Source organism: Lactuca sativa, chromosome 4 (assembly GCF_002870075.4).
Source record: "Lactuca sativa cultivar Salinas chromosome 4, Lsat_Salinas_v11, whole genome shotgun sequence".
In the NCBI taxonomy this organism is placed as follows: domain Eukaryota; kingdom Viridiplantae; phylum Streptophyta; class Magnoliopsida; order Asterales; family Asteraceae; genus Lactuca; species Lactuca sativa.
Window position 1 is genome coordinate 153703722 of NC_056626.2, and position 23789 is coordinate 153727510.

Genomic DNA, 23789 nt, shown 5'->3' on the forward strand with positions numbered 1-23789 from the left:
ACTTTTGACAATGGCCAATTCCTTTCCTTTAGGAGAAGGAATCATTTATGGGATGTAGATCTTCCAATCAAATTTGCTTGACCGTTACGCCAAATAATTGATGATTCAACAACAATTAGCAAATATGTAAGATCAATAAGGGTCATGTCATGATCTGTCATATAGTAGCTTTTAACGAACTCACTATATGACTCGGGAAGTGACTGAAGAACCTAGTCAATAGCCAACTTCCTTAGGAACACGACACCCAACATTCCCAGCTTGTCAATATACAGCTTCATGTCCAATACATGAGCACATATAGACTTTCCATCTTTGTGTGTACTACCTATTAGGGATTGAGTGATCTTAAACTTTTCAAGTCTTCGAGCTTGTGGGATAACGAGAATTATTAAAAGAGATGGAGGAAGTGAAGTATGATTTTTGGGAACAACATCTTCATGAGGAAAGCTTTTTCTAAAAGATTCGGGAAGACCATAGTTGTCAAAACTAGACGTCTATAAGGTAGAAATTCAAGTTTTGTTGATTTAAGTCCTTAATATAACACCCAAAATGAAATATTAAGGCTAGGACCCAACACAATATTTTAGAATTCGGAAGATGGATGTCGTAATCCAATTGCAAAATATTTGAAGGTAGGTAAATGAAGATTTACCAATTTCAACCATGAAAAACGAAATTGATTATTAAGTTTTAAATGAATTGAAATTCTTAGATCTTTTGAGATTCATTGAACTCTTTAATGGCATGTTTAAATCTCGATTGTGCCCTTCAAGTTTGTGACTGGGATGCCGGGGATCACAAACAAGGTGTGAATAACCATGCAAATTAGCTTGGTACACTTAATGTTACAGATCACCTTATCAATGTTCTATCCTACCTGTTCGGCTAACGACCCTCCACCAGTCAAGGAAGTAGTGGGTGAGAGTGGACACCCATTAAACCTCCATTTTATACGATGTAACCTTATACCCCCCCCCCCCCCCTTATAGACTGGTTTCGTGAATGAGGCCTACTAAAAGTAAGACCAACTTTTTAATTACACATATAATATATTAAACTTTAAATATTATAAGAGTATAAGGGTGAATTTTAAACTTTTAAAATACTAAGTGATTTAATCTATTAATTAAACTATAATCTTAATTTAATTAAACTTAAACCATATCTTTATGGAATTATTAATTCTCTTTTAATTAAACACTTTTATTAACTATTTATAAAGTCCATAAAGATGTAATATGAGTTATTCAAAACATCAAATAACTTTAGTTTTAGAATTCAACGTCTCACAAAAAAACTTTTCAAATTCCAAAACTTGAGGGCATGTTTTGTAACTCTTGAAAACTTTTAGAATTCCATAAAAGAGACTTTCCAAGTTCCATAACTTGAGGGAAAGTTATGAAACTCATCAAAGCAATTTATAACAAATTTTGTAACCTTTCAAGACTCTTGGAATACATAACTAAAAGAGTTAATGAATGAGACTTTTCACATCCATAACTTATGGAAGTTTCAAAACTATTAAGATCATAACTTTTAAAAAAGACTTTTGAGTTCCAAGATTTTATGACAAAATTTGTAACTCCTTAAAAACATTTAGATCAAACTTTTAAAACAAATAAAATAATCATATCATTCTATATTCTAATAAATTGACCAAATTCAACTCCTGTAGTAAAATGACTCAAATTTTACAAATAATTAGTTTTTCATAAAATCAAGTAATTATCTTAAAATTTGATAAACTTCATGTTTTTTTTCAACTTTGAAAATCAAAAGTTTATATCAATATAATAGAAAACAACCTATGGCTCTGATACAACTGTTGGGTTTTAGTATACTACAACATCCTATGGTGCACATACAACCCTAAATGTTTTGGATCTATGTTTTCTCTAATTATACATGCAATATTGTTTCCAAAGCATTAAGCCTACAACTAGCATACAGTTGACATAAACAGCATAAAATACTAGTTAGGAGTTTAGCTCTTTATGTAGCTTGTAGAACTTGTTGTATTTGGCCTTTAAGAACTTAGCAGCCCAAGTGTGATGCCTCAAACAGTTCCCAACACACCTAGGACAAAGGAGAACTTGGGAGAGATGTTGCTAACTCCAAAATCGGCTCTAATGAACTCCAAGAACTCTAGTAGTCGATTTTGAGTGCTAAGGGAGTCCTTTTATAGTGTGGCAAATTCTAAGGTTACATCCATGCAAATCCTAATGCCCATGACCGTTCATATTACTTAGGCTCCATAGGTTAAACCTTGGACTATCCATGGACTACCATATTGGTTTAGCCCATCCTAAATAACAATTGGACCACACTATAAAAAAATTTGATTTACCAAATCAATCCTCATATATTTAATTGGTCTCTTTTGATCACATAATTAATTCTTGATCAATACTAATTAAATAATATGATTTCATATTAATATATTAGAACTTATAATATATTAATAAATCATAAGTAACCTCTTACTCAAGTATCCATCCTATCAAATTGTCTTGGTGATATGCAACCCGAAATGGACCATGCTACTCTCGGGTCAAGTACATACCAATTATAGTTATGGGCTTAAACACCTAATCCAACAGTTTCTGTTTATGCTTTTGATATGTATTGACAATGAGATCTCAAGGTTTTTAATATAATGAAAATACATTTCTTCGGAAATGCTTTGATAAATTCTTTATCATATTTTTATGATCAAATTCCGCAACATATTTTCTTTAAAAGTATACGCTGGTTTTCAAATAAACCATAAACAAATAAATCTTTTTTTGGCAATGAAAATGGGGATGTCACACGTTCAGACTAGGATAAATCTATGATCAATGGATGGAATTTGTGTGATAGTTAGGCTATGGTAGCCTTTACCCGTTAGACTCTTGGGTGAAGTCACGTAGTGTGACAAGACATGAGGTTGTCAGTCTCAGCATGCGGTTGGGGATTATGCATTCTAGCTTAGTAGAAGGTCACCAGGGAATCGTAAGATCTTAGATAGAATGAGTATGTGAATCATTGGATATTGTGAGTCTTGCTAAGCATAGGTTTCAATGGTAGCATCATAGAGCCACCATATGTATGAGTTGATGTTTAGAACAAAGCGGGGTTTGGGAAGTATTGGCCGGACCATTCAGGTGTCGGAAAAGAAACGAGGAATGATTTCGAGGACGACATCCAGTTTAAGTGGGGGAGAGTTGTAACATCCGATTTCAAGAAGCTTCACATTTCTGGATTTATGGCATTATTGTATCAAAGGAGGGCCCTGGGCTTCAAAGTGTTTGGGTTTTAGACCCAGTTGGGTGTGCATTATATAGTTTTTGTTATCCAAGCTTTCGGTTTATGTTTTGGGGTCCGAGGGTATAATGGAAAAAATGATGCTTTGGACTTTTTGTTGATTTAAGGATGTTAGTTTGGAAGGTTTTAAATCAAAGAATATTTGATAGAATTGTAGGGTCTTTCATTATCTATCCGAGCATATGAAGAACAGCGAAAACGGAGTTGAGACGAATAATTTATGGCCATTGGAAGTTAGAATGGGAATGAATTTTAACCAGTACGCTAGGCATACATGGCATGTATGATCGACGTACTCGGCTAAGCTGATCGTGATGTTTCTCTCTAGTATGCTAGAATACTTAGAGTATGTTGGGTGTATGCAAGTTAAGGTTAAACCTTAATTTTTGGGTCTTGTACGCTATTTAAAGACCTTCAGTTATTTGAAACCCTTCTTATCTTCAACATCAACTCTATAAAGCGGTTCCCTTGAAACCCTAGCCCTATTTGTGAGATTCTTGAGCATTTGAGTGTTTTGGAGTGTTCTTGGTGCATATTGGAGAAGAAGGAGCTCAGTGGAGAAGTGTTGGTTGTCTTGGATGTTGTAGATCTAGACGTTATTCACCTTGATCTTTCTTTTGGAGGTAATATGCTTTCATCTTGATTGTTCTTTAATGTAGATCTAGTTGTAGGTTATATTATGAGTTTGTTTTGGTTCCATGGCTTGGAACTTATGAGTAGAAGTTACTCTAGAACCTTCAAGTGTCCTTTCTAGTCATTTTTCGAGGTCATCTAGCTATGAAAATCGAATCTTGATGGGTATATCTCTTCCATGCATGAGTTAGTGGTCTTTTGGTAAAGTTATGAATCTAGGGCTGTGGCTTGGACACCATCAAGCCATGAAAAATCATAAAGTCAGGAACTTTACGATTTAAGACATCCCTTAGAGTTAGATCTATAAATTGGATGTTTTGGTCTTTAAGCATTAAGAGCTTAAAGTTGAGTCCGGGGAGCTGAGTAGTATGTTGGGCGTACCCTCTTGGTACGATACGCGTATCAGGTCGTAATGATTGTCGTTTTCTTCGATCGAGTAGTATGTCGGGCGTACTAGGTTGGTATATTGGATATACTCACCAGAAACCTATATAGGTCATTCTAGCGCCTTTTGTCATTTAGATTTTGGTCCATGATTTGTTGGGTCAAGTATGAGAAGGGTAATATGGTATTTTACCGTTAGTATGATAGAATAAGAATCAGACCTTTGATTGTGGGTATTACCCTAATTACTGATTAGGATGATTTTGGATGTGTTTAGTATGAGAAGCCCTATAGCAGCAACGCGTGTGTAATTCGGTCATCATTAGATTGAGGTGAGTCTCCTCATAGTATTAATGTGTCGAAGGCACCAATGTTGGTCCGCTTATTATGATTAGGGGACGTTGGCTATTTGTGCGACTTTCATGTAATGTATATGTTTGTATGTATACTGGGCCCGACCCGATGCTAGGCGGGGTGCATCACATGCTACTGACAGATCTGTATTGGGTGGGGCGCGATGCAAGGCAAGGCCCATTGTATGTATGGTATGTGATATTTGGAGAGCTCACTAAGTTTTATGCTTACGGTTTTACGTTTATGTTTTAGCTACTTCTGGTTTCAAAGGGAAGAACTCGACGTGATTGCATTGCATCCACCGATGTTCCGCATTTTGTGACTTGATTTGTACTCAGATAATTATTAACACTATTCTATATTTAATGACTTTTGGAAATGAATTTATGAGTGGTTGATTTTTCGGGTTTCAAAATAAAAAATTTTACTTAGAATTTTGGGATGTTACAGTAACCAAACCAGAAGACACAAAGATCAGTATATTTTTTTTTGTTTCCATAACTACATATGTAAGAAGGAGGAGAAGTGAAAACTTTCATTTTTTTTATAATTAAAACTAACATTTGAGTTATGTTAGTTTTTTCAAATTAAGTCTCTCTCAGAACTTTCGTTTAAAATAGATATATTTAGTCCCTTCCTTAATTGAATGCGACAAAATCAATCATATGAATTGTTTTGTCTTATTTTAGAACCTGAATGCTAACATAAGAAGTTTGGAAGATGAATTCAAACTTTGATTTCAAATTAATTATTTCAACCCTCATTTGAAAACAATTTAGAAAGTTAGTTCAAAGTTCAAACCTTGAATAAAAATAATCAAAAGCAACCCTCCCTTGGAAATTGCTTGCAAAATTAGCCCCATTTATTGAATGTTTTTAACAAATCAACCCCAATGTTTTAGTTAAATTGTTAAACAACCCCACACTTGCTAAGTAATACCAAAACTCCCCTTTTGGTTAATTAGGTAACAAAAATAGTCCCAGTGGCTCATTTTAAAAGAGTTATGTTGCAATTTCTCACGACAAGCATCACACCAACGAATCTAAATCATATTCACGCATAAAAAGTGAGTACTTGTGGCCCCTTTTTAATTTTTTATTATTTAAGGGGTGAATACTAATGAAACACGTATATTATTTATGAAAATTGCATGCAAAAACTCATATCTAGTACAAACGATATTTTGTTTAGGTATTATTTCATAAACTAGTTTATCATGACGTACACTTGTTATAATGGGTTAAGCATGTTGCGAAATAGAAATATAACCTATTATAATGCTTTGATTTTCACGTGATAATGAATCTCATGAAACATGTGACACAAATGTTCATCATTCTTGTATTTATACCTATATCATGCACGTATTTATACATATGTTAAATATATATGTATAAGTTATAACTCTTTTATGTTGGAATCTTTGCATGCACTTGAGAAACTTACTATCGATTGAGGTGGGTAATATACACTTTATGAATATATTGAATTTACTAGGCTTTTATAGAGAAACTATATTGTATACCTTAGTTAATGTCTTTTATGGTGAGACACTATCGATTACCTAAGTATAACCACTTAATATACCCACACGTCGATAATCATTAATCCTCAAAGTGAGATACATATGTATAGATCTATATGGGTTAATACCCCAACCTATGATTGCTAGCTAGAACCTTGACGGATTAATCGAAGTGGGTGATAATATTTTTTAGTATTTATCTGTCGCACCCTGACCGACGAAGGAAAACATCGGGGTTGCGATGTTATACAATTAGATCACAGTCAACCACATATATCGAATATTAAATATATTTGAATCAATATTATGCAAACCTTTAAGTTTTGGAATTGAAAATACATCTTCATAATTTAAAACGCAATGGTAAACAAGTCAAGTTTATTCCCAAAAGAAAGGAACTATAATTTCCTTAGAAATGATATCCTACCTCCAGCTCCTTAGTTACCTAAGAATACACATTTTTAAAATACGTAAACAAAAATCGTTGGTGAGTTCCACAGGTTGACTCCGTGAGTTTTATAAAAAGAAATCTTTATAAAACATGGAATGTTTAACAAAATAAGTTGTGCAAAACATGGTCAACAATGTTACCGATATGCTTCGTGTGAGACCCGATACTTAAAATCCAATATGAAAGACCCCTTTCATACTTAACATTATTACTCCAAACATGCTACATGCATATTCATAAACATATTTTACATATATGTTCTTATTACAAGAGACTAGATACAAACCGACTAACGAGGTTTGTACAAAGTTTTATATATTACATAACTTCCCAGGAATTTATACAATAAATACAAAAGCTATATTATTATCTATTCTACATCTTCTAACAGTACAAAACTATACTAGATGCTTATCACCTACAATAATTAAACACCGAGAAGGATAAGCGGGTGACGCTTAGTGAGTTCAATAATAGTTACAATATTACTGTAACACCTGATACCTAGTATGCCTATTATTCAAGCATTTCTTGTGTTTTTCTCTGGGAATCGACGAGTTGGAGGCCCAACTCCTCGAGTAGAGTCGAGATCCGCGGATAGTTTAAGTGACCTACTCGACGATTCAGAAGACTGACTCGGCGAGTAGGTGCTGTTTGGGTAAAACCCTAAATTGAGGGTTTTCACCCAATTTAAACACCTTATCTCATCCTCCATCGTCCCATATACTCCCAGAAGACATCTTATCGAAACCCTAGCGATTTTTGTGTATTCTAAGGCCATTTTGGTGCTTTTTGGTGGATTGTGAAGCTTGGGAAGAGGAAAGGAGCTTGTGAGGCTAAGGGGAAACAAGAATATCTAGAGTTTGGAGCTCATTTTCAGCTTATTGGAGGTATGAAGCTGAACCTTTGCCTATAGATCTTGATTTTGGGCCTTTTCCTTCATCTTTCTAAGCCCTCGAGAGGTTGTATTTGGGATTTAGTGTTGGAAGTCAGTGTATGCTTTAGATCAAGGTCTATTGGGGGGGTTTTATGGCACAACGTTGCCCATTTTTTTTCCATGAACACCCCATGCACCTTAGAGGCCATCTTTTATGGATTTTCGTACCAAAGACCCCTTGCATGCGTACCAAGTTTGGAACTTTACGTGTAAAATAGACATTAGGAGGCTAGATCTATGGTTTAGGTGTGTTAAGCCCCACTAAAATCGACTATATAGTTTTGGACAAAGAGGGACTCGGTGAGTCACTTGGGTGACTCGGCGAGTCGAGACGCTTTTTCCCTCAAAAACTCCTTCTAGAATGGTTTTGGTTGAGTGAAAGGAACGCTTAGCCTATTAGGGGGGGGGGGGTTGCCTTGGACCTAGAAGTCATAGGATTTGATGAGTGCTAGAACAGACTCAGCGAGTCTAAGATAATCTCCCAACCTTTAAAGATGGACTCGACAAGTTGTTCATCTAACTTGCCGAGTCGGATGAAGATGGTCCTGATGGTTTGAATGAAGGTGAACCTGTCGAGTTCTTGCTAGACTCGACGAGTGAAGACGGGTTGGATCGGGTTAATGGGGTATGGACTCGATGAGTTGGTAGACCAACTCGGCGAGTCAGGTCAACTGGACGTTCACTTCGACTAATGTTAACTTTGTCTGGTTTTGGTATTGACCCGGATTAGGGTAGTGTGTTATGTTTGATGACTTGGGGTTCTCGTGTAGGGTTTAAGGAGTCGAGGAGAGCCAACCTTCACGCCGAGGACAATTTAGACACTACACGACATCAAGGTAAGTTACCTTCCAGTAGAAGTGGGTCTAAGGTACCAAATCCGACCCACTAGTAATTGTTAGTTGGGATGATTATCATTGTGATAATTGTCTGGTCTATTGTTGTTGGATATGTGAGTATGCTAGATTGCTAGATATGTGAGTATGCTAGTTTTCTAGTTGCCATGTTATATAACATAGTACCAGTAGAAGGGGACTAGTCCCCGATTTGGTCGTTAGGACCAATGGGTAGGTCGGACACCCCATATATGTCCGACAATATGATTATGATATGATATTATGTGTTAGCAGTAGGGGTGAAATAGTCCCCGTGTACGGTTGAGATAGACCGAAGGGTATGTTAGCACCCCAGAATGGCTTCACATGCGTAGGTCAACACCCGAGAACAGCTTGACATGGGTAGGTCAGCACCCCAAAAAGGCTTGACATGGGTAGGTCAGCACCCTAGAACGGCTTAACATGGGTAGGACGGGCACAACAGAATTGCCCGGAAGTTTATATGCTATGTGATTATATGGTATGTGGTATAATGAGGGAACTCACTAAGCTTCATGCTTACAGTTCTAGTTTCTGGTTTCAGGTACTTCTTCTTCTAAAGGGAAGGAGCCGGCAATGTAGCAGCGCATCACACACACATGATTTCCGCTTAGAGTTTTATGGGATCGTAATCTGATATGTTTTTACTTCTAGATGATTTGGTTTGAAACATGATATTATGGTTTTATGTATTGACATGATCTTGGCAATGTTTTGATAAACAAATTTATAAATCACTTAATTAAAGAAACAAAATTTTTGGCTTTAAATTTTGGGATGTTACAATAACGCTATGCCATATATATATATATATATATATATATATATATATATATATATATATATATATATATATATATATATATATATATATATATCAATATGATAGAAACAAAGGGGGACAAAGAACAACAAAGGCAGAAGAGTATCATATGACAGGCTTTCCATATCAACGAGTAATCTGATTCAAAGATTTACAGTCAACGAAATACAACAATTTCAACATGATATACATCAATATATCAGGTCAAGTACATACCAAAATAGTTATGGACTTAGACACTAATCCAACAGTTTCCCATTTGGATAAGTCTAATAACTATTTTGCATAAATTCAGAACCTAATCAGCAATCGTAGCTTTCAAAAGCCATTGTCAACTCTGATCTTATCAGATACGTGTGTCCTTTAGATACGGGATTATATATTCCTCCATTCTTAAGATATCGTATAGACACGAGACATGGATTTAAATCATTCTCTCTGTCTATGTATTGTTTCCTGACATCTGATTTATGACGACTGACAATAGAATACAATTGAACACATCAACTTAGTCCCGGCTTGGCCAAGCGCTTAGGGTGTCATCACTAAATCATCGAGGGGCCCACATATATCGCTTTTATCCCACTTTGGGTAAAAGGAAAGGATAAAATTTGACTCAAATGCTCACTTACACCTACTGATCGAGTCACACACAACAATATATTTTATAACACCAAGTTACTGGTGCATTTACTTATCATCAATGTGAAACCGACCAGCAAATAACAACTCACACGTCTCGGTTTCAAGAATATACAATGTTATCATCTCACTAATCACCCTGTGATAAATCCATGAAGTGATTCAAGTGAGTGTGGGCTTAATCCAACACTTTAATCATATCAAAGCACTCATGAACTCTACAACAAACTTGAGCTATGTCTAAACACATTAGACAATCTACAGACATATTCATGACAGTCTTCCTTCATACCTACTTCCAACGTATGACCGACTGTGGAGGTTCAAATAACCCAGTTATTCTGGAAGTCAAAACATGTAAAATGAAGCACAACAATAATACTTAATCCTATATGGCCCCAAAACTTCTAAGCGTAAATAAAACACCTTTTATTTAAACACCATATTGACTACTAATTATTCATTGTTTACTGTTTCGGATAACCAACTTATTACTTGAATTACAACAATAGTTGTCCCATGCTCCGAGCATGCACACTATGTTTCCTATGGTCCATGCTTTGTGAAATAGATCAATTGAAAATTTTTCCAATGAAACTCATTTCACAATTCACAATCCTTATCATTAGTGTAAGAACACAACATTCTCGCCACTAATAGAACATGTTAGATTCTAACATTTTATGCAATGATCCTTTCATAATGTCATAGCACAAAAGTCACCAAGACTCGGCTAATGAAATTCCAAGGTATTTTATCGGAAATTGTTACAATACAATTCCATAGACACGAAGTATCACATTCAAAGTACATTCCTTTGAACATCCTTCTTGCATAAAGGTTTCTAATCTAGCCATAGACTCTCAATATCCAACTCCCAATATGGAAACATTTCTATATTTTCCATATGACAACTCATTATTAATAGAATATTATCTATTCATAGTAATGTTGATATGGTCCATCCAATACCATACTTCCAACTAATCACAAGCAACAAATCCTTGGCGAACCTTAGATCATCCTTTGATAGTTGTTTCATTATTTTAGTCAAAAAAACCGTTCTAGTCCTTTTTCCCTTTTAATGCGTTAAGCATTTGGCAAATTTTAGAATGATCAAACATTATAGCATATGCAATGGATCCTACACTCGAAGTGTATGGAACACAATTGATATTGTCTAACATGAAGACGTGATACTTTACCAATCTTCTGCTGTAATATTTCTAATTGCCATGTTCTCACAATTTGGATTATGAAAAGGAATGCCGTAATCATAACCAAATTTTGAGAATGTAATTATCCTTTCCATATATAGAATTTCCTCATGTTGAACCATTCCAACACAACATTCATATATATTTGACTAAATTTGATTAAAATTCCACAATATAAGCCTTTAGATTTGAAATGAAGTATAATATTCTCTCCTTTAATTATAGCAAAACAACTTTTCAACCCCTACAACTTGGCAAAGTGAATCGTTGTTTTCTATAATTAATATTGCTAACTTGCAAAACATAAAATAATAATAATCATGCTCCCACTAACACAATGATTATTTACATACAAGCATAACACTTATACTCCCACTAGCTTTGACATGTATTAAAAAAAAACTTGAACTTCTAGAAAACAGTACTTATTAAATTCCAAAGTCCATATTTCTAATACTTGATGCTTCAATAATCCTGTATCTAAGCTTCTTAAACTCATACACCTATTCTTAGATAGCTTATATGTGTGTCTAAACATTTCTAGAACTCAAGTTACTAAGTCCCAAAATGTTCAGACTAATTGCCAAATCTCACAATTCGAACTATGAAAAGGGATGCCGTAATCATAATCGAATTTGAGAATACAATTTTCACAATTGCAATCTTCTTAAAATCTCTTTTAGTGAAAGCATTTCCTCACAATCATTTTCATGAAGGAGGGTAACCTTATGACACTTAGATTTTATGGTGTATGTGTTCCTATCCATGTAAATTTGCCAAAACGAAGGTTTGTGAGAAATCCAAGCTCATATGGACCAAACGTGCTCAATCTCAATTTCTTGCCTCATGGTAACATGAATGCCCACCATGTCTTCCAAGCAACTTACCCTTTCATATCAATGTACTTTCCATTGATCAAGGTGCTATGCCTTTATGCATTCAAATGAGAACTCATAGAACTCACATGCATAATAAACTTAATTGGAATGGCACAGAAAAAGAGTATGTCATCCACGATAGGCTTTAAACCTCAAGTCATGTGCTAGTGATGATCAACTAGGTTTAATTCTTGATTTGTTCTTGAAACTTTTCAAGACAATTGAGACTCCCACTGACCTCTACGTATATGATTCTTTTGTCAAGAAACATTTATTGACAAATAAATATTCAAGAGTTAGTGTAGTTCATATCAAGACAATACACTTCACATGACTGGTCCTAGTTGGTCTTTGTCTTATCCATGACATCAAAACTTACAATCTCAAATGTGCAGGAATAAGAGAACTTTTTTCCAATTCCACATTTGTTGAGTGTTATAAACCTACTAAAGACGTGTCACTCATGTCACAATCTTGACTCTAAGACTTGATATTGGAATGAAGTATGATTGACTTTTTGATTTAACCATTTCTATAATTCTCGATTCCTTTTCTTAGACATACAAATGTACTAAGACTCACTTCGAGGATCAATTGAGATATCGTTCTTAATCATTAAGACTTATCATAAAACATGATAAAAGGCACTCTCCCTTCTTCTTAGAATGGAGAAATTTTATCTTTCAGCCTTCTTGATTCTTTTTATTCGTTCTGCCATTAATTGAAGCCTATTCAATCAACTCAAAATTACACTTAGTCTTATAAGTATAATCATATTTACTAAACTTTAGTAAATCATGACGAATATCTTTGTCATTCTTGTGGTGGACTTAATCAACGCACAACCTAGTGTACTTGATCTCCTAGTCCTTCACTTGACACTTTGTCAAAGAATTAGTCTAATTTCCAAATATGAAGTATCTCATTCATCACACAACTAAGTTGTATGATTCCAAGTTTCTGTCCAATTGAAACTTGGGCGATGATAAACTCTCCCTATTTGGTAAATTCTCGACATTTCCATAAATAACATAATTAAGAATCAAATCCATTATTGCTAATAGTAGAAACATTCAAACACCAAATTTTTCATACATGCCATTACAAGGATAAATGACAAAATCAATTTTTATTTTATTACGGAAAAACTTTGTCCTTACAATGCAATTCAACTGAAAAACTATGCTATTACATATTCCTAAGCAATCTATTCTAACTCCAAGTAGTAGCTCAAAAATTCAATCTTCAAACAATGCGATCGAAATCCATTTTCTTCACAATTAGATTCAGCGCACTTCTTCCGTTAAGCTTCCCCTCTTTTCTTGGATCCGACAATACATCAAAATGCAATCTTATCACATCATGAATTAAGAATCTAGAATAGGAACTCAAAAGAGTTAGATAATGGGTTTTACCCGAAGTAGAGCCATATGCCTTGACTCTCCCATCTCTTAGATCTCTCAGTTAGTTTGGGAAGCTTCGTCTCCAATGCTTCTTCTCTTGGCAATAAAAGCAAATGGACTCCTTTGGCACAACACATGGGAAAATCTCATACTTAGTCCTTTCTGGACTTCCAATGTTGCCAGTGTCCATTGAATTTTGGGAGTGTGATTCACCAGACAAATTTGCTTGATCAGCATGCCAAATCATTGCTGATTCAGCAGCTACAAGCAAATAAGTGAGATCAATGAGGGTCACGTCGTGGTCCATCATATGGTACTCTCTAATGAACTCATTATATGATTTAGGAAGTGACTGAAGAACCCATTTAACAGTCAACTCACCTGAAATCTCGACACCCAACATCCTTAACCTATCAATGTGTGACTTCATCTCTAAGATGTGTGCACACATAGGTTTCCCATCTTCTTGTTTACTTGCCAAAAGGGCTTGAGTGAGCTTGAATTTTTCAAGCCTTCGAATTTGTGGGTCAGGGAAAATAATTGGAGGAGGTGGAGGAATTGAAGCATGATCTCTGGTTCCTCGATCATATCGTTGAATATCATCTCCATTTGGAAAACTTGTTCCATGGGATTTGGGAAGACCATTCTTAGATTCAGACATCTACAAAACAGGAGAAATTCAAGTCAAGTTGATTAGAATCCTTGATGTAACACCCAAATGAAATATCAAGGCTAGGATCCAACACAATACTTTACAACCTAGAAGAGAGATGCCGTAATCTAGTTATAAAATATTTGAAGGCAGGTAAATGACGATTTACCAATTTCCACCATGAAAACCGAAAAAGAAAATTTAAGTTTTAAATGAATTGAAACTCCTATATCTTTTGAGATTCATTGAATTTTTCAATGGCATGTTCAATCTTGATTATGCCCTTCATTTATAATTGGGATGCCGAGGATCACAAATAAGGTGTGAATAACCATGCGAATGTACATGGTGCACTCAATGTTACTATCACCTAGTCAATGTGCCGGTTAGCCACACACGCTCCATTGATCTATGATAAACATCGAGTCACCCTTCGCAACCAATGCCAAACCCAAATTAGTGTTCCGGTTAACCACACACGCTCCACTAACGTCTCGGCAAGGGTACAAAGTGTCATTCCATGGATTAGTATACAATTTCACATTTTGCCTAAAGTAACTATGATTTGGGAATTTGAAAAACATTTCGTTACTTTGTACTTCATTATACTTATAATGGAAGATTTCTGTCCTATCCTACTCGTTCGGCTAATGACCCTCCACTAGTCAAGAGTGCGGTGGGTAAGAGTGGATACCCATTCAATCTCCATTTTATAGGCAATTTCCTTAAACACCCCTTATAGACTAGCTTCGGGAATGAGGCCTACTAACGGTAAGACTGACTGTTTACTTATAAATATATAATATTAGACTTTTAATGTTACATATATATAGTATAGGGTGTCTTTACACTTTTAAAATACTAGGATGTCTAATTTAACTAATTATACTTTTAATTTAATTAAATGTAAACCAAAACTTTATGGATTTATTAACTCTCTTTTAATTATACACTTTACTTAATTAACAAAACCATAAGGGTGTTATTTGAACTTTTCAAAAGACGAGGGTTTTAGAATTTAACATTTCAAAATTAAACTTTTAATCAACTTTAAATTCCAAAACATGAGGGCAAGTTTTTAAACATTTCAAAATATTAGGGTTTAGAATTTAAATATGACAAAATCAAACTTTAAATGAAAAAATTTTAATTCCAAAACATGAGGGCAAGTTTTGAAACTTTTCAAAACATTAGGGTTTAACTATTTAAATTTCAAAAATAAAACTTTTAAGTTCAAATTTAAAATATAAAACCTAAAGGGGAATATTAAGACTTTTCCACAAGGTAATTCAAATCTAAATTACAAATAATCAATCTTTATCTAATAAAACAGAAGATTATCTAAATTTTGACAATTATCTTCTATTTTGTCAAGGATAATCACCCAGTATAGAAAAAATTTGGATTTTATTGACAAAAAAACATTTTAGGTGATTGTCCACAGCCAAAACAGGTCAAAATCTCGCAAAAAACAGCACTCTGCGTCTCAGACTCATCGAATTCACAGTGGACTCGGCGAGTCCAGCCCCCAGAAACTCAAAATTTTCAATTTTAAGCTTGAATAATCAAATATAGCATCAAATACATCAAACAAACAGCCCTAGGCTCTGATACCACTGATGGGTTTTGAGCAATACATCATTCCTATAGTGTACATGCGAACCCTCATAGCTTTGGATCTAGTTTGTCTAATGAACATGCAATTGATAATCCAAAGCCACAAACCCTAGATCTAACATATAATAAACTGAATTAGGGTTTAGAGAATTACCTTTGATTGTTATATAGCAATAACAATCAATTCCTTGCTTTGATTGGCTTCAGAAAGCTTAGTGCCTCAAGTATTGCACCTCTAATGGACTCACAAACACCATAAGCAATAAGGATGAAGAAGAAAGAGATAGGAGGCACCAAAATTCGTCTAGAAACCCTAAGGAATCATTACCCACGTTTTTGGGTCTTAGGGGGTCCTTAAATAGGTAGGCTATTAGGGTTATCTAACAAGGAAATCCTAATTTGACTGCTTAAGCCCTAAGCAGTCCATGGACTCCCTTTAGAATACCTCTTGGACGAAAATCATATGGGCTCCCCATAGATTTCGTCCAACCTTTATTCTAAAGCAATCCTTAGCCCAATTGAAATTATCTTATAATTACAATTCCAGTCTCCTAAGTTTAATTAATCTCTTTTAGCCACAAAATTAACTCTTAATTAATTCTTGACTAATATTAATTAAAAAATATGATTTCTCCTTTAATATATTATTCTATATACTAATAAATCATAATTAATCCTTTCTCTCCTTAATTCATCCTACATATTGGTATGGTGAAGGCAACCCAAAAAGACCATGCTCATAATCGGGTCAAGTACATAGGAAAATATTTATGGACTTAGACACTAATCCAACAATTCCCAGACCTGACCATACATCCCCAAGACTACTTGTGTTGTTCAACAATCACCACTTTTATTCTGTTCTGGTAGGATACTGACCTTAGTATGTATGCATCCATGTACTCATTCGTTTAATAAAGAAACAATTTCATTTCTAAAAGTATAGTTATTTGAAAAACGTTTAATCAGAGACTTTTAGTCCCAATGCATTTATAGTTTTTATATCTTATGTGGTTCGATATACTTAGTTCACTATAAACAATGCTCTGATACCAATCTGTCACACCCCCAAACCAAGGATGGCGGAAATGTACGAGGGTGGAGGACTTCATGTATAGTATCACAAAGAGTATAATAGTGCTCAAAGTAAAAACAACCAACATAAATATAATTGAAAAGTTACACCATAGTATGAGTTTACATGTTCCTAAATCAATTACATTATGTTGACAAAAATGAAATGTTTAACGCCTAAGCGTTCCATCCTCAAAAGCCACTGATTTCCTATTTTACTGATTCTCTGAGAATCCAAGTAGTTTTGAAATAGTGTCAACAATTAAGTTGGTGAGTTCATAAGAGTTTTATTTGATAAAGATGTCATTTTCCTTGTAAAAGCGAATGAGTATGATTCCAGAAAATCTAATATTTTCTTTATAAAATGTGTAAGGAAAGCTCCTATGTTATGCAATAATGTACCCTAGAAGGACCCATAGATTTCCTCTATAATCACCCAGTGTATATAAGTTGTATAAAATTTAAGTTAAATAAACCGTCGAATATAATGGGTCTGCCCTAGGTCCACAACCAAACAAGGAACAGGAAGTAAGGCGGGCCCACCAATTCTAAGTCGATCGCAACTAAATTCTTATATAACTCTAACATATACATTTAGCAATTATAACCGGAAACTAAAAAATTCTAGATGAATTGTAGTTCTAATATCATAAAACCATTTTGTGTAAACCCGGTACTTTGTAATGTACCCCTTTAGTTATGAAAACCCGGTACTTTGTAATGTACCCCTTTGTATAGACCCGATACTTTGTATATGTACCCTTTTTATATGAAAACCCGGTACTTTGTAATGTAACCCTTTGTATAGACCCGGTACTTTGTATTTGTACCCCTTTTATATGAAAACCTGGTACTTTATAATGTAGCCCTTTGTATAGACCCAGTACTTTGTATTTGTACTGCTTTTATATGAAAACCTGGTACTTTGTAATGTACCCCTTTGTATAGACCCGGTACTTTGTATTTGTACCCCTTTTATATGAAAAGAAAACCTTCCATAATGAGTTTGAAATGTAATTGTAACATAAACTATACCTATTATAGTTTATCATAATGTTTGTAATGCATATGCAACCTAACTATACCTATTATAGTTTAGCATATTTGTTTGTGGTGCATAATATGCTTAACTATGCCTATTATAATTTATTAATATTATTTGTAGAGGTAGTAAACCCTTGTATATGATGTGTACCTTTATAGTAGGTTAAATAATATGTACTATCAACAACATGTATATATAGATAATAACACACACCTTGCTCTACAAGTTACAAGATGCAAATGAAATTGTTAACCATTTTCTAGTTTTCTCGCATGGGACCGAAGGTGCGAGGGTTCGGCCCCAAGAAGGCTGGAACCGAAGGCGAAAGTAGACGGAGCGAAGGCAAAGTGTTAGAAGCAAACTTAGGCGAGGAGCGAAATAGACAGAGAGGAGGCTCGGTCCGAAGGGTCCTTGGGTTCAGTCCTTATGGTTTCGGTTCAGCAGCTTCGGGTTCGGTTCTAAGAGGCTAGTTTCGGTTCCTTTAGGGTTCGCTTCCTAAAGGGAGGCTTCGGTCTAATAAGGTTGTTTTACCAAATATTACCCCGTTTCAAGAGGTTTTTGACCCGGTTAAGGGTTGGGATGACTCGAAAGACTATAAAAAGTTCAAGGGAGTTTTGAGAGAGATTTGGGAGAGATTTTTAATAGAGAGAGAGAGAGATAAAGTGAAAGAGATTGACAGAGACTACATTTGTGACCTTTTTTTAGTGCATGGCTTCGTAACGCAAGGTTTGTACACCCCATTAAGCCATGTTTAAGGATCCCCCACACCCCCTAAGGGTACGCAATAGTGTTTTATCGCTTCGGTACCTTACTTACCGCAATTAAGGTTAAAGAAAACTAAATATACGAACTTTTCAATTGATAACTTCTTATTAAAACAATGAGTTTTACAGTAATTAACATAACATAAACCCTAGTATACCAGGGTTAGTTGAGTTGACCGGTTTGACTTGTTGACTTTTTTTGACTTTGACTTAACCAGAATATGACGGTTGTCACAATTTTGTACTAGATTCCCTAGTCCTTCACTTGACTCATATTTACATGTGAACAAAGAATTTGTCTTAATTTACCAAAGAAGAAGGTTCTCATTCATCATACAATACAAGTTGCATGATTCCAAGTTTCTATCCAATTGAAACTTGGTGATGAGAATCTTTCCTTATTTGGTAAATTCTCGACACTATCACAAACGAAAGAATTAAATCCATTTTCTACATTGCTAACAATAGAAATATACAAACATCAATTTTCACAAATGCCATTGCAAGGAGATATAAATATAAGATAAAATCAAAATTTTATTTATTTATAAAATGAGGAAAAACTTGTCCTTACAATGCAATTACAAATGAAAACTATGTTACTACATATTTCAAAGCAGTCTATCATAACTCCCAAGTAGCAGCTCAAAAATCCGATCATCAAATCAGGCGATCAAAATCCATCTCTTCGCGATCAGATTCAGCTTACTCTTCCTTTAAGCTTCCTTTCTTTTCTTCGATCCCAAGAAAAAATGTAATTACATTACATCATGTATTAAGAATCTGCAAATAGGAACTTAATAGAGTTAGATAATGGACTTACTTGAAGCAGATTCACACACTTTGACTTTACCATTCTTGTGGTCTTTCAGGTAGATACGACAGCTTCACAACTAACGCCCCATCTCTTGGCAGTAGAAGCAAACAGATGCTTTTGGAATGGTATATGGGACAATCTCAGACTTGGCATATCTCTTTACCATTTGGTCAAATGGCTTGACCATGGCCGATCCCTTTCCATTGGGAAGAGAAGACTTTTCAGGACTTCCAATGTTTCCATTCTCAATGTCCATGGAAGTTTCGAAAGCAGATCTTCCAATCAAATTTGCATTACCAGTGCACCAAATCATTTCTGATTCAGCAGCAATTAGCAAATAGGTAAGATCAATAAGGGTCACGTCGCGATCTGTCATATAGTAGTCTTTAACAAACTGACTATACAACTCGGGTGGTGACTGAAGAACCAAGTCAACAACCAACTTCCTCGAAACAACGAATCCTAACATTCACAGCCTGTCAATGTGTTACTTCATCTCCAAGATATGTTCACACACAGACCTTCCATCTTGGTGTTTTCTAGCCAATAGAGTTTGAGTGACCATGACTTTTCAAGTCTTCGAACATGTGGGTTGGGGAGAACTATTGGAGGAGGTGGAGGAAGTGAAGTATGATTTCTGGGAACATCATCTTCATGAGGAAAGCTTTTTCCAAAAGATTTAGGACGACCATAGCTGTCCAAACTAGACATCTACAAGGGAGAAATTCTAGTTAAGTTGATTTAAGTCCATAATATAACACCCAAATGAAATATTAAGGCTAGGACCCAACACAATAATTCATAATTCGGAAGAGGGATGTCGTAATCCAATTATAAAATATTTGATGGTAGGTAAATGAGAATTTACCAATTTCCACCATAAAAAACGAAAAAGAGCATTAGGTTTTAAATGAATTGAAATTCCTATATTCTTTAAGATTCATTGAAATTTTTTAATGGCATGTTTAATCTCGATTATGCCCTTCAAGTTTGTGAGTAGGATGCCGATGATCATAAACAAGGTGTGAATAACCATGCAAATTAGTTTGGTACTCTCGAAGTCATTTATCACCTAATCAATGTGCCAGTTAACCACACACCCTCCATTGATCTATGACAAACTACGAGCTACCTATTGCTATCCTTCATTAGTCCCATATTAGTGTGCCGGTTAACCACACACCCTCCACTAACGACTAATAAGGTGCAATGTGCAATATTATGGGTTATCATCAAATTCACATTTTACCTAAGTAACTAAGATTGTGAGTATATAAAAGTATTTAGTTACTTGGTATTTCATCATACTTTTAATGGAATGTGTGTCCTGTCCTACCCGTTCGACTAACGACCCTCCACTGGTCAAGCGTGCGGTGGGTAAGAGTGGATACCCAATGACGGTCATTTTATAGGCCGCTTCCTTAAATATCCCTTATAGACCAGCTTCGTGAATGATGCCTACTAACGATAAGTCTGACTTTTTTACTTATACATATATAATATATTAAACTTTTAATTTTATATAGTATAAGGGTGTATTTTACACTTTTAAAATACTAGGTGGTTTAATCTATTAACGAATTATACTCTTAATTTAATTAACTTTGAACCATATTATTATGGATTTATTAATTCTCTTTTAACTAAACACTTTAATAAATTTAATGAAGTCCATAATGTGTAATTGAACCATTAAAAGCATCAAGGTTATAAAAAGTTCAAAATTAAAAACTATTTAATTAATTTTTAAGTGATGAACCCTTTTGACACCTTTCAATTACTAGATGTTTTAGAATTCAATATTTCAAAAAAACCTTTTAATTAAACTTTTCAAATTCCAAAATTTAATTCAAAAACTCTTGAATTCCAAACTTGATGGCAAGTTTTGAAACTCCTTAAAAAACTTTTGAGTTCCAAAACTTGATGACAAGTTTTTATAACTCTCTTAGTCATAAAAAGAGACTTTCCAAGTTCCATAAGTTATGAACCTCTTCAAATCCATTTAGTTCAAATTTTAAACTAATAAAATAATAATATAATTTTATCTTTTACTAATTTGAACTAATTCAAATCATATGGCAAGATAATTTCAAATTCTACAAATAATTAGTTTTACACAAAATCAATTAATTATCTTAGAATTTGACAATCATAATGTTATTGGATGGGGACAATCATTACCATATCAATAAAATCGAATTTTATGAGCCAAAACATTTTGAGGTAATGATCATAATCCAAAACAAGCCAAAAACTTGAAAAATCTGCCATCTATTGATCCAACTCGTCGAGCCAGGCTATGGACTTGTCAAGTTCATAGTCATGTGAGCCAACTCGTCGTGTCCCCTCATGGGACTCGTCGAGTCCAGCAGTCAGACAACAATTTTTTTTTAGGTTTTTCAACTTTTAGCAATTAAACAATCCATCTATATAACAAAAAAGTACACATGACTCTGATACCACTGTTGGGTTTTTGAGTACTATAACACTCCTATGGTCCATATACAACCCTAATGCTTTGGATCTAAGTTTTCTCTAGTTATACATGCAACACAAGTTATCAAAAGCATGAAACCTATCTAGCATACAAATTTAGTACATGAATCATAAAACTAGTGAGAAGAATTCCTCTCATTTGTAGCTTGTAGTTGTTGGCCTTTAAAGAGCTTAGCACCTCAAGTGTGATGCCTCAAACAAGCCACAAACACCATGAACAAATGGAGGACTTTGAGAGAGAGGCTAGAACCATCAAAATCGGATAGGGTTCTCTTAGAACCCTTGGGGTCTTGAATTTGGAGCTAAGGGGTTACTTTTATAATGTGGAATTCCTAGGGTTTCAACTTGTAAACCCTAATTCATTCCTTGGCCTTTAATCCAATAATTCATATGATAAGCCTTACGTACTAACACTTCATGGAATCTCACATAAACTTAGTCCATCACTAATCAATCATGGATCATTAGCACAAACTATATGTCTTACTGATTTACTTAATCAATCCCTTTAATTTAATTAATCTCTTTTGATCACTAAATTAATTCCAAATTAATTCTTGACCAATATTAATTAAATAATATGATTTATCAATTAATATATGATACATATAATATATTAACAAATCAAAAATAACCTCTTTCTCAAATATCCATCCTGTCAAATTGTTATGGTGAAGGCAGCCCGAAATGGACCATGCTACTCTCGGGTCAAGTACATATCAAATATAGTTATGGACTTAAACACCTAATCCAATAGGAAGAACATGAGGTAACACTATAAGATGTAACTTTTGTTTTAATTTCATTAGGTAACACTTTAACATACTACCAATAAACTTGTGGATCTAGGTTTTGGTTAATAATTCATAGTAAACAACATGTGTTAGAAGCAAGGAGAGGATGTGATAGCTACATGGTGGATTTAGATGGAAGGCATTGTACCTACAGGTTATAGGATCTGGATAGGATCCCATGTGTTCATGCCATTGCAACCATCAAATATATCCATCAAACACCTGATGACTATATTGATGAGATGTTTTCCAAGGAACAATTCCTTAAGTGTTACTCTGCTAACATTAGTCTAGTGAATGCTTCAAATCTATGGCCTCAAATTGAATTCATAAAGCCCTTACCATCAGTGTCAAGGAGAATGCCTGGTAGGCCAAAGGTCAATCAATAGAAGCAGACATGTAAGTGAAAATGATAGAAGAGCACACACCCCAAGAACTATAAGGTGTGGTAAGTGCTTTGAGTATGGCCATAACCAGAAGGGATGCAAGAATGCAACCAGGGAACCTGTCCCTATATTACCAAAGAAGAAAGGAAGGCTAACGAAGGAGCAATATGAACCCACTCAAGCATCAAGTGATATGTTTGAGAGGCAGGAACCAATTTCTATGCCACTAAAGAAGATAGGAAGGCCATGGAAAAAGGTCCAATCTGACCCAAATCAAGCATCGGGTTCTAAATTTGTTAGAAGAAAAAAGAAGTTGGGTATAAAAAGAGGCGGTGGTATTGCAGAAGATCGAGTTCTAGTTGATGAGCATGATGTTTTTGATGGTCATGTTGAAGCTAGGGGTTGTGGGGAACAAATGAAAGATTTGTTTGACAAAGAAGATACTAATGATCACAGTGTGGTTGATACGATGTGCACTTTAGAAGCTGCTATTTGCCAACCAAAGGATAATTATGACAAAGGTGATGGATTACAAGATGCAATGGATGCTATTCTTCAAAGTATTCTTCATGCTAATAATAACAAAGGTGTTGAGGATGTTGAACCTGACCTGACAAAAACACTTGATCAGGTTTGAGATGCAATGGATGCTATCCTTAAAGGTACTGATGAAAAAAGTCAATATGAGAATAAGGGTAATCATGAACATGAATTCA